The sequence below is a fragment of the Notechis scutatus genome, chromosome 14 (assembly GCF_049901735.1).
Source record: "Notechis scutatus isolate UNSWTSFEM ecotype Mainland chromosome 14, rNotScu1.2, whole genome shotgun sequence".
NCBI lineage: Eukaryota > Metazoa > Chordata > Lepidosauria > Squamata > Elapidae > Notechis > Notechis scutatus.
The window spans coordinates 2,534,689-2,546,946 of NC_142022.1; the positions used below are offsets into that span (position 1 = coordinate 2,534,689).

The window sequence follows — 12,258 nt, forward strand, 5'->3', positions numbered from 1 at the left end:
CTTAGCCATTTTCCTTAACTACGCAACGATAGTTTCCTCCCAAAAGCAGGTCGGCCCAAGAAAACACAGCATACAAAAAGGTGGCTCTTTTCCACCACTCTCCGCTCCACAAAACCTACCAGCTGCATTTTAGCCTCAGGGGATTGTGCAAATGAAACGCCTGTGTTTAGTTTGTGCATCGTGGTGTTGTCCCAAACCAGAAAGTCTGGCTAATCCCCGAGACTGTGATTAGGTGAACCATGGGTAATAAATACGCTTTTGATGCACCTGGCCAATAAATTGCATCTTAAACTGCACGACTCCCACCCGAGCGTTGGGATTCTTAATTGGTTTCACCACGCCAAGAAGAGGAAGCCGTTGTACATCCTTGTTGCTTCCTAAATACTCACCCACTAAAGGCAGCATTACTCAGCCTTGGTGACTTTAAGATGGGTGAGCTGGGCAGGAGTTTTGGTATAAAATTTGGTCATGGCTAGAGGGAATGAGGGGGTTAAAAATTCACTATATACCAGAGATGTTCTTACTGGGAATAATGGAAGAGAAATTTAGCAAAGTTGATACCTATCTAATTGTTCATGTAATCGTGGCAGCAAGAATGATATTCGCCCAAAATTGGAAAGCAAGTGAAGATGCTAGGATTGGTAAGATATTACAATGCGCCGAAACGGATAGGTTGACACTAGAATTGAAGGGACAAGATAAATCAGAATACTATAAAGTATGGAATAAGTTTTATTATTGGAGGGACATGAAAGGGAGTTCACAAAATTGAAATAAAGAATTTAAGGTGAAATAGGGAAGAGGTGAGGGACCTCATACCTGAGGATTAAGGAAAAAGAAGTAAAATAACGTACAAAGCTCAAATGTATACATGTACATATGTGGGTATAAATGTATATAACTTTTGTGTCTTTCTCAATGTAAAAATCATTTGACAGAAATATACGTCAAAGACCACCACCGCGTTCAATGTTTTTTTAATGTGTATATTCAATATATATTTAAAAAAAAAATTTAAAAAAAAGATGGGTGAGTCGGGGAAAAGCTGGCTGGGGAATTCTGGGAGTTGAAGTCTTCAAAGGTTGAGTAGCACTGCCTTAGTGGGATAAGCTGAACAAACAATTCAATCTCTATATCATTGTCAGCCAACGTCAGTCACAACCTCACACAATGGGGAAAGGGCAGTTTAAGTTCTCCAGGACAGCCTGTTAACCTTGACGTGGCCATTTTCGGGAAAATGCATCAGAACAAACTATGACCTGATCCAACCCTAGGATTAGGGGATCCAAACTCCCCAATCAGGCCTTGAGAAGATCAGTTAACTTACCCCTGTGGGAGAAAATCTGGGTCAACCCCCCCCCCCCACTAATATTGGGGGTTGGACTAGATGCCCTCTCTTCCAACTCTGTTAATATTTACTGGCTGTTTCCTCACACTCTCCATAATCCGGATTTCTCACTATTGTGAAATGCTGTGAAGCCCACCCAAAGTCAGGGAATAGCAGGATTTGCAGAACAGATCAGAATAACAAGAGTTGGAAGGGACCTCAGAGGTCATCTAGTCCAACCCTTTGCTCAAGCAGGAGAATCTATGCAGATAATCCCCTATTTACAACCGCAGGCCATTCCAAAATTTCTGTTGCTAAGTGAGGTGGTTGTCAAGTGAATTCTGCTCCCTTTTACGACATTTCTTGCCACCGTTGTTAAAGTGAATCACTGCGGTTGTTAAGATAGTCACGCGGTTAAGTGAATCCGGCTTCCCCATTGACTTGTCAGAAGGTTGCAAAAGGACATCACTGCAACCGTCATGAAGTACATGCCAGTTGCCAAGTGTCCGAAATTCTGATCGTGGGGAGGCAGCCAAGAATGCCGGTGTGAAAAACTGGCATGTCACTTTTTAAAACGCTGCTGTAACTGAACTGTCACTAAATGAATGGTTTATAAGTCAAGGACTATCTGTAACTGTGGACCAGGGTAAAATATATATCCTGACCAGGATAGGTTCAAGTGGGCTGGGACTCAGGGTAATCCAACCTTGGCCACTTTAAGTCTGGAGGACTTCAACTCCCAGAATTCCCCAGCCAGCAAATTCTGGGGAATTCTGGGAGTTGAAGTCCGCCAGGTTTAAAGTGGCCAAGGTTGGAGACCCCTGGCCTGGGTGATTTGGGACCCTTGGGTTGGGAAAAATCCATCCTTGCTTTGGTAGATACGACAAACCATCATAGTATTTCTCCAAACCATCATAGTATTTCTCCCACGCTTTCTTGTCATATAGTTTAGGATAGAGTTAGGATTTTTTTTTTAAAAAACACAACAACCTGTAGAGGCGAGAAAGGATGCCTTGCTACGCCTTTTCGCTCCTGACATCTCTAATTTCCTTCTGTCTCTCTTTAAAAAATAATAATAATAATCCTTAAATGGCATTGTCCAATGAAGTTCTTATTTTCCCCCCCGCCCGCCCACTCGCTTTCCTGAACGAAACGAGCGAACCATAAAACTAACCGGCCGCCAGGAGGGAGGGGGAGGAGGGAGGAGGGGGCGGGAGCGGCCGAGGGAAGAGCGGGCGCTGGGAACTTCGCGGCGGAGACAATGGAAGCGCCGGAGGGAGGCGCGCGGAGCCCTGGGAACAGCCGCGCCGAGTCCGCAGGTTCGAATCCTCTCGGTTCGCACGCCGGAGAAGCGGGAGGGAGGGAGGGGGGAAGCCCGGAGAGGGGGGGCGGGAGCGGGGACTCGGCCCTTTGCAAGGCGAGGAGCAGCCCGGCGTCGCTTCGGGGCCGCGCGGGTCCCTTTCCCACCGCCTGAATCGGATTCCTCCACTGTCGTCGTCCCCCCGCGCTTCCTATTTTTTTTTTTTGCAATTGCATGGAAAGCGGAAGGAGCCGCCCGAGAGGGAGAACGCGGGCCGGGCAGGGACAAGAGGAGGAGGAGACGTGGGAACCGGAGCCGTCGCCCTCGACCCCCCGAGGGTAAATCCGGACCGAGCGCGCCCGCCTTTGTTCGGGGCTCCTTGCAACGGTTGCAAGCGGGGCTGCCCGGCTTGGAGCGGGGGGTCCGGGAAGGCGTGGTTGCAACCGTCGGGGCGGCCGTGCATTGCAAAGGAGCCGCCGGGCTTGGGGTGGGTGGGGAGGCGATCGGAGGGTCTCCCGGACGGGGCGCTTTGCAAGGGGAAGAGCCCCCCGGCTCGGTAGCGGGAAGGAGGGTTGCCCGGGGGAGGCTCCGAGGGGCGCTGCTCCGGGGCGAGCGGCCTGGGGAGGCTCCGCGAACCCCAAGCTGGCCTGCAAGGACGGGCAGCGGCCCCGGGGGCCAGCGGAGTCGCCCTGCCTGGCTCTGCCTAGCCTAGGGAGCCCTCCGGGCCTCGGCCCCCCCTTCCCTGGCCTGGCCTCTAAAGCGGGAGGGGGGGGTCCTTGGCCCTTTTGGGAGTGGGCTCCTCGCTTTGCCCCTTGGCATCAGGGTGTGTGTGTGTGTGTGTCCCGCCCGGGGCCTGGCACGGTCTTAGTCCGGGCTTTGCACATGTGAACGGATTGCAATGCAACCTGGCTGGGTTGCAACTGTCCCGGGTTAGCACGGGTGTGTGTGTGTGTGTGTGTGTCCTGCCCGGGGCCTGGCACGGTCTTATTCCGGGCTTTGCACGTGTGAACGGATTGCAATGCAACCTGGGTGGGTTGCATCTGATCCGGGGCGAGGCTTGGGGTGTGTGTGTGTGTGTGTGTGTGTGTGTGTGATGCTAGGGGAGCCCTTGAAGGCTCTTCCAGGGAACTCTGGTTCCGTTCTGCGTGGGCTCTTCCACGCTCTCCCTGACAACAAGCCAGGATTGTTGGCTTTAACCCCCAACAGGAACAACCTGGGTTTCTCCCTCCTGCTAAGCTGGGCCTCCTCTCCGGGAGTTCAAATGCCTGGCAGGCACCCCAACTTGGTGCAGTGCGTGAGCTGCTGCTCAGCTTCTTGCCCTCTCTGGGCCCTTCCGCATGGCGGAGTGGCCTACCTCCCAGGGTTGCTGTTTGGCATCTTTGTTTTTGAAATGGGGGAGGCAATCCGGGGGAGCAGAGGGCTGGCATGGCAAGCAGAAACTGGGAGGTGGGGGACAGGTTAGATATCTGTGGGTCCCTTTGAGCTGGGGAACCCCCTTCCAGTCTGAACTGGTTGGGAGATTGTGGGAGGAGTCCACTTTGGGGGAGAAGAACCCCGATTCTGGGCCTGTTCTGCCCTGGTCACCAATGAAGAGAAGAGGGGGGGGGGTTGAGAACTAGGGGGTGTGCAGACATGCCTCCTTTGGAGGGGCGATGAGTGTTAGCCTTGATTCGGGCAACCCGCTTCACCCCAAACCTCTCAGTGACATCCTGGCTTAGTGCAACTGGGAATGCAGGGCACATTCTAGTTTCCTGCAAATAAACCATGGCTTGTTGCATTCATCCCAGTGTGTGGCTTCCCCCAGCGTATATTAAACTATCAAGGTTGCAACCTGTGGGGTTCAGTATATTGGAGGGGGGAAAGCATAAACCTGACCCTCCTCTCCTTATCCATCTGTTTGGGGGTGGGGTGGGAGTAGTTGTTTGGGGTCTCTTGGCTGTGAATGGATGGCATCTTTCTTTTCTGGGTAAAGAGCCCCGCCCCCAGCCTTTTGGCCTGGTGTGTGTGTGTGTGTGTGTTTGGCTCTTTTCCACACATCCCCCCCCCCCATCCCTGCAAGAATGGGGGAGGGTGCAGGGGTCCTCTGGCTGCAGGAGGAAAAACTCCCCCCTTGGCTTGGGAAAGAAGGGTGGATCTGGGTGTGAAGCTTGTAAGGGGGTGTAACCGGTTGTCTCTCTAGCAGGGTGTGTTGCAAAGGCCTTTGGGGGTGGGGACTTTTCCTCCCCAGTTGGAGGGTCTGGAGAGAATGAAGGCAGCCCCTTAGTTAGAGCTATTGCAGTTTGGGGGGGGGGCTGCAGATAACTGCAAGGGAGGGGGCCCAGCAAATCCCATCTGCTTAGCAAAACCTGCTGGGTTTTTTTGTTTCTGGAATGGACCCGGAATCTGGTCTGGGCCAAGGCAGGGATGAGGAAAAACCCCTCCTCAATTTCTGGGGTGATTGGCACTTCTGGGGTGCACCTTCTCTCCGGTTGGGGCAGATTCAGCCTTTTTTGTGTGTGTGTGTGTGAATTGCAACACGTTGCTCGGGTTGCAAAGGCGAAGACGAAGGACCTGATTTTTTTTATTTTTAAGTGGAAACCTCTTGGCAGAATCCATTTTGTGACTCGGCCTTGGACCGGGACACCGGCCAGCTCTTTTCCCAAGCGAGACTCCCAACCCAAGGTCTGGATGAAGTCAGTTGAACTCCGGTAGGGTTGAATAATAATAAACCATAGTTTGGCTAGTGGGCTTAGCTAAGATTTAAAGCTGCATTTGGAAAGCCTTCGGCCGTGCCGGGCCTGATTTTTGCTTTGTGGAATTCACACCGCTTATTCTGGCGAAAAGGACCGCAAATATGAAATTATTCCCCCCCCCTTTTTTTTGGCTAGTCTACAGTTCCCTCCTTGCCTCAGGGCCAGGCTGGGGCTGAATGGCTGGGAGGAGGAGCTGACGAGAGAATTTCTCAGGCCTTAAAATGCGTTTTAACTCCGCTTTTCATTGTTGGAAAAATGTTAAAGGTTGTGTGAGTGTGTGTGTGGGGGGGGAGAAGCTGGGAAAAGCCCCTTTTGTGAGCCGAGGGAAGCTGCTGGGATCAGGCAGAGCCTTCCATGTCTGACTTCCGGGGGCCCTTTGCAAGAAGCGGGGAGATTATTGGGGTGCAGGAGGGGGAGGGTTCGTTCCTCCATGGGGCTGGGAGCATTGGCATTGCTTAGAAAGGTAGCTGGGTTTGGGGGTGCAAAGGGCCAGGAGTTGGGGAGTAGCTTTGCAGCAGGGAGAAAAGGAAAGACTCGCACGATGGGCTCCCTTGCGGGGGTGGAGGGTGGGAGGTCACCCCCATTTCCTCGCTTTCTCTCACCCCGAGCCTTCGAACTCTGGCACTGTCTGGAGCGAGGTAGCCAGCGGGATTTCTTTAAAAAAATAAATAAATCACAACGCATCAGTTTTAAACTGAATTATTTTTACCTATTTAATTGACATTTTTTTTAAAACAGATTAACAGAGTTGGAAGGGACCTTGTAGGTCATCTAGTCCAACCCCCACCTCCCCCTAGCAGGATCCTACAATATAAGGTATAGATACTTCTTGATCACAATTGGGAAGTTGTGTTGCTGAGGGCTTCCGTTGTTATGCTGGGCCTGATTTTACAGCTTTTTTTTTTTTTTTGGCCACCATGGTTAAGTGATTCATGTGGTCCTTAAATGAATCTGGCTCCTCCCCCCCCGCACTGACAGAAAGGCTGCAAATGGGCAATCCCCTAATTCCAGAGGCTGCAGCAACCCCTCATGGGTACAAAGCTGCCAAGCATCCAAATTTTGTTCTCACGCGATTGTGAGGTTTTTGCCTTGACGGGCGTAGAGTGAGGACCTGTGGCAAGTCACTTTTTTTTCCAGTGTCCTCGTAACTTTGAACAGGTTGCCAGATTGTAAAAGCCGAGGACTGTGCCTGTATAGGAAAACTTGAGATTTTGTGAAATTTTAAAATTGGATGACTTAGAAAACCCAGACAAAAAGTTAGAAAAACTTGAGATAGGGGTTTTTAAAAACCCAGCAAGGGGAACCCTGATCTGGTAGGGCACCCAGGTTGGAGGGTGCAGACGTAAATTTTGATCCTAGCAGGAAGTGTAAGAGGAGCCGGATCGGACAAGAAGGTCCTTCCCAGTTTCACCCATTAGGTGGAACAAGATTCTAGAAGGGGAAGGCACTTCTGCGTGCTTTTTGTCCTGATTTTAAGGGTGTGAGTGTGTCAGAAAACACTGTACTTTCTGTCAGGTTCCAAAAAAGGAAGGAAGGAAGGAAGGAAAGGGAGAAGAGAGGGAGGGAGGGAAGAAGATAGGAAGGAAGAAAAATAAAAATAAAGACAAAGAAAGAATGAAGAAGGGGAGAAGGGAAGGAGGGAGGGAGGAAGATTGGAAGGAAGAAAAAGAAAAAAATAAAGACAAAAGAAAAAGAAAGAAAGAAAAAAAGAATGAAGGAAGGGGAGAAGAGACAGAGGGAGGAAGATAGGAAGGAAGAGAAAGAAGAAAAGACAAAGGAAGGGGAGAAGAGGGAGGGAAGGAAGAAGTAGGAAGGAAGAGAAAGAAAAAAGAAAGAACGAAAAAATAAGGGGAGAAGAAAGGTAGGAAGGAAGAGAAAGAAAGGGAAAAATAAAAAAAGAAAAAGAATGAAAGAAAAAACTGGAGGAATACAGGGAGTCCTTGATTTACAACCACTCTTGGGGTTAGAAAAGTGAGCCATCACATGACCACAACTTGCGACCTCCTCTGCCGGCATCCCCACTGGGTTTTGCATGTTGGAAGGCAGCTGCAAAGCTGGCAAGTGTCGCTTGTGTGACCGTCAGTAAATGGGAGCTGCTTGCCAGGGGCCCGGATGGCAGTTTGTGGCACTGCCACAGTCGTAAGCGCAAGTCACTTTTTTTCAGTGCCATCGTAACTTTGAACGGTTGCTAAACGAGGGTTGAGCTGCCCAGAAAACGCCCCCTGGACGTCTCCAGGAATCCAGCTGCGTTGGAGGGGTCTCACTTTACGGCCTGAATGGCAGGCGGTCTCCGAGTTACGGCCATAATTGAGCCCTGCAGTTAGAGTGGTGACGGTTGTAAACGTGGCCGGGAGGCATCAGAGCTTCCAAATGCGTCTCTGTTGGGGTTCGCAGGTGGAGAGTCCAGTGAGGAAGAGGGGGGCCCGGGGGATGTTGGGGTTCTGCAGAAGGGGGGAGGTTGGAGGATGCTGCCCCCACCACCCCCCAGCAAGTCTTGTCTCTTGTGGAGGCACCTCTTGCCCAAAGCTTGGCAGACGCTCCTGGGTGTCCCATCAAAAGAGCTTTGATTGCGCCGTCGATCCCGGCTGCACCCGGCAGACTGGCTGGCAACCTAGGTTTCATCTCAGTTGCCCAACAGCTGGGCCGCTCCCTTCCCCTGGGACAAGGAGGCAAAGGGATCCAACACGGGAGAAGTCCTAGAATCACAGGGCTGGATGAGACCTTGGAGGTCTTCTAGTCCAGCCCCCCTGCCCAAGCCCTTGCCTTGACAGGACCCTTCGCCTGGTGCCTTCTAGATGGAAGGAGGCCACCATTCCCAGAGTCCTCAGCCTTGGTCAAGGGAATTCTGGGAGTGGTAGTTTCTCATCCAGTTTTCGGTGTATTTTCTGTGCAGCTTTCTTAGGACAATTCTGTTGCAGCCGTAGCCGACTGCCATGTTAATGATGGCTTCTTGTTTGCTGGCCTAAGCTCTGGTTGGGTCAGAGTCCACTTGGGGCAGTTGTGTCCAGTTCTGGACAATGCACTGTAGGAATTTCAGGAATGTACAGACCCTTGAAGGGGAGCAGCTGAGATGACCTGGAAGGAAAAAAAAGGTTGTGGTTGTTTAGCCTTCAGAGGAAAATAAGTTGGTGGCTCAGGTTAGCTGGCTTCCAATACAGGTAGTAGTTTGTTTAGTGACCAAAGTTAAACGGTGTTCAGCAAATTGGCTTACGACTGTTTTTCACACTTAGAACCTCTGCAGTATGCCCCTGGTCATGTGACCGACATTTAGATGTGATTCATGTTTACGACGGTTGCTGTATCCCAGGAACTTTGGAGCAAGAAAGTTGTAAAAGGGGACAAAAACTCACTTCGCAAATGTTTCACTTAGCCATAGAAACTTTGGCTTCGGTTGTGGTTGCAAGTCGAAGTCTGCTTGTACGTGAAGAAGGGTTTTCCCCATAGAGGAGGGCAGAATCGTTCAGAGGACCGTTGGGTGTAAATGACGAGGAAGCAGATGTTTTGATGGGACTTGAAGCAAAACTTCCTACGGCAAACGCTGTTCAAGCTGGGAACAGATGTGCTTTGGTGGAGAATGGTGGACTGCCCTTGACTGGAGGGATCTTAATTATGGTGAGGCTTAATTATGGTGATCCATAAATCTTGCTGACTCTGACATGCAGGGTAATTAGAGCTTCGTCTGGAACACTATGAATGGATAAAGGGATTCTGGCTGAACAAAATAGGGTGAAAAATAATGGAAAACGTTGCGCTGACAGTCACCATCTTTGTTGGTGAAGATATGGGCTGTCTGATGCTCTTGCATGGATGGGGGTAAATCATTGAACCTAGTTGTCAGGGAGATGGCAGTTGGATGTATATTTGAGGGACCTTCCATATTAAAATGTTGTTCGATTACCACAGTTAGAGTCTTATTATTCAACTTTGTGGAAATGAATTATATCCCAATCCAAAGAGTTTCCTGCAGGGCTCAGAAAAAAGTTGACCGTGGTCGTGAGGCTGGACCATGGCCAAAGGCAGCCTCCCTTCATCCATGGTCACCATGGTTAGCCTTCCCATCGATGGTCACACAGCTGAATCATCCAGGAGGCCTCAAAAGAAGTTCAGCAGAAGACCTGCGGAGCAACTTTGCATGGTCTTAATTTCAGCGTCCCGTCAGCACGAGGACGTCCATGGAAGGACATCAAGGAGGAAAGTCTCCTGCCGAAAGCATATGGATCCCAACTTGAGTTTGCTGAAGAACGTTGGATGGCCTAGTAGCTGTTGGAACCACGCTCTGTGGACAGTTGAGCCAATGGAGGACTTTCTGGCTTTACTGAGAAATGTTAACACCTGGAGAAGTGCATTCATTTAAGCAGAAGCTCTCCTTCCCATCTAACTCGAGGTGGCTTTGCAGCTTCAGAATCTGGAAGGTCTCCATCCTTGGAGGAATAGTAGATTCTGGATTGTACCGGAATATTTTTCTGGAGAATGTCACGGTAGTCTGTACAGAAATTGAAACTTAAACACGGCAGCAATCCTGAATGCATGAATAAATTTACCGCAGAAGGTTTGAAGCGAAATAAATTTTGCATTTGAAAATGGTCGAGTTGACCACTTGATCTTAACTCAATCTGAAGTGGTGACATGAGCTGAAGAAACCAGTTTGGTCGAGTTGGTCCCCCAACATCTATGAGTTAAAGGTGTTTTGGATAGAAAGACGGGCCAAAATGTCTCCAGGATGGTGTGTAGGATTGATGCACAAGTACAGGAAACCTTTGGTTGAAGTCCCACCTCTGAAATGAGGTGCCCTCATCACCTCATCACTTGCTTTTCCTGACAAAGATGGTGAATGTTGGTTCAGTGAGTTCAACATAGGCTTGGCACTGTACACAAGTTGTGTATTGTTTGTTTAACCAGAATGTCTTTTATCTATTAATAGGGCTTGGATAAAAGCTCTGCTCACGGAGTAGCTTGCAGAAGTCACCACCTGTGTGGATTATAGAACTTCTAAAGGCGTTGCAGGCCCCACAGAAAACCGGTGATTTCCAAAGTGGACAGGTGTCGGGAGCAAAGCCAACACAGCTTAGTGGTCCCTTTTGTCTCTTCTGTGTTTTTGATCATTGATGGCTAGAGACGTGTTTGTTGAACTTCAAGAATTTATGGGTAGTTTTCAACTTAAACCATTCATTTCATATGGAATATTCTTTATTGACCTTGGACACACAAGGAACTTGTCTCCAGTGCAAAAGCTCTCAGTGTACATACAAACGACAAAGTGATGAATCATAAGATACCAATAGGAGAAGGTAATAGGACAGATGAGAAGGATAGTAGCAATATAGCCCTGTTAATTGAGTGCAATTAGTTTTTGAAATTAGAACGGCACTGAAAAAAGGTATGACCAGCCCTCATGCTTGTCCATTATAGTATTTCCACAATTATTTGGTCAGAAAAACCTGACCAAATTAAAACTAATCAACTTTAGCATCTTATGCAAACATAGCTGCTACCGATAGTTATTTAGGTGTTGAGCGAACATGGCTATTCAGTACCAGAATTATACTTGGCCATGTCGGCTGGAATCAACCCAAGATGGCTTATTTAACAAATTGGCATCAAATGTGGTTCAGTGCAGAGATTAGATCCAACTAGGGTGAGGATTTGTGCATTGGGTTGCATTGGAGAAATTAAGTGAAAAAGGATTATTTGGGAAAAGGTGTGACCCTAACTGGAGAAGCAGCAAAGTCTTTGGGGGGGTGGGTTGTGGTTGGAAGTGGGATAACAGATAATCAGAGTTGGAAGGGACCTTGGAGGTCTTCTAGTCCAACCCCCAGGCCAAGCAGGAGACCCTACACCATTTCTGACAGAGAGCAGTTCAGTCTCTTCTTGGAAGCCTCCAGGGATGAAGCTCCCACAACTTCCGAGGGCAACTTCTGTTCCATTGGTTGATTGTTCTCCCCGTCAGAAAGTTTCTCCTTATTTCCAGGTTAAATCTCCTTGTTCAGTTTCTATCCATTATTCCTTGTCTGGCCTTTGGGTGCTTTGGAGAATAGCTTGACCCCTTCCTCCTCTCTGTGGCAGCCCCTCAAATATTGGAAAACTGCTATCCTGTCTCCCCTGGTCCTTCTCTTCCCTAGACTAGCCAGGCCCAGTTCCTGCAACCGTTCTTCGTATGTTTGAACCTCCAGTCCCCTAATCATCCTGGTTGCTCTTCTCTGCACTCTTTCTAGAGTCTCAACATCTTTTTTATAGTGTGGTGACCAAAATTGGATGCTCTATGTGTGGCCTTACTAAGGCTTTATAGAATTGTATTAGTATCTACCTTGATCTTGATTGTATCCCTCTATTAATGCAATTTAGGATTGCATTGGCTTGTTTGGCTGCTGCTGCACACGGCTGGCTCATGGACTTCCATTTGTCTGGAAGACTCCAACCTCTCTTCTAGATTTGACTTGCGGATAGATCTAGAATAGATCAAAGGCGATCCCTTTGAATCCTGGTGATCTTTTCTTTTATGTACACTCATTTGCACCAAAGACAAATTCCTTGTGTGTCCAATCACACTTGGCCAATAAAGAATTCTCTTCTCTTCTCTCTTCTCTCTTCTCTTCCCTTCCCTTCTCTCCTCTTCTTCTCTCCTCTTCTCTCTCTTCAATCCTCTTTTCTCTTCTTTCTTCTCTCTCTTCTCTCTCCTCTCTTCTCTTCCTCTTCTCTTCCGTTCTCTTCTCTTCTCCTCTCCTCTCCCTTCTCTTTTCTTCTCTCCTCTCCTCTCTCCTCTTCTCTCTCTTCTCTCTCTTCAATCCCCTCTTTTCTCTTTTCTCTCTTCTCTCTCCTCTCTACTCTTCATCTCAGGTCTTGTATTCATGGTCTGCAGTGATGGGCAGAAATGACTGGCACCCCCTCCCCTTTTTCTCCAG

The 12,258-nt window shown here is 49.1% G+C and overlaps 1 protein-coding gene across 1 annotated transcript in view; it reads left to right on the forward strand.

Moving 5' to 3' along the window:
- The first annotated feature begins 2,555 nt into the window (after positions 1-2,555).
- Positions 2,556-12,258, forward strand: part of VANGL2 (VANGL planar cell polarity protein 2) — a 50,479-nt gene continuing 40,776 nt past the window's right edge. The window contains exon 1 of the mRNA XM_087943248.1: positions 2,556-2,646. The gene's annotated coding sequence lies outside the window, so the exon portion shown is untranslated. The remainder of the gene's footprint in view (positions 2,647-12,258) is intronic.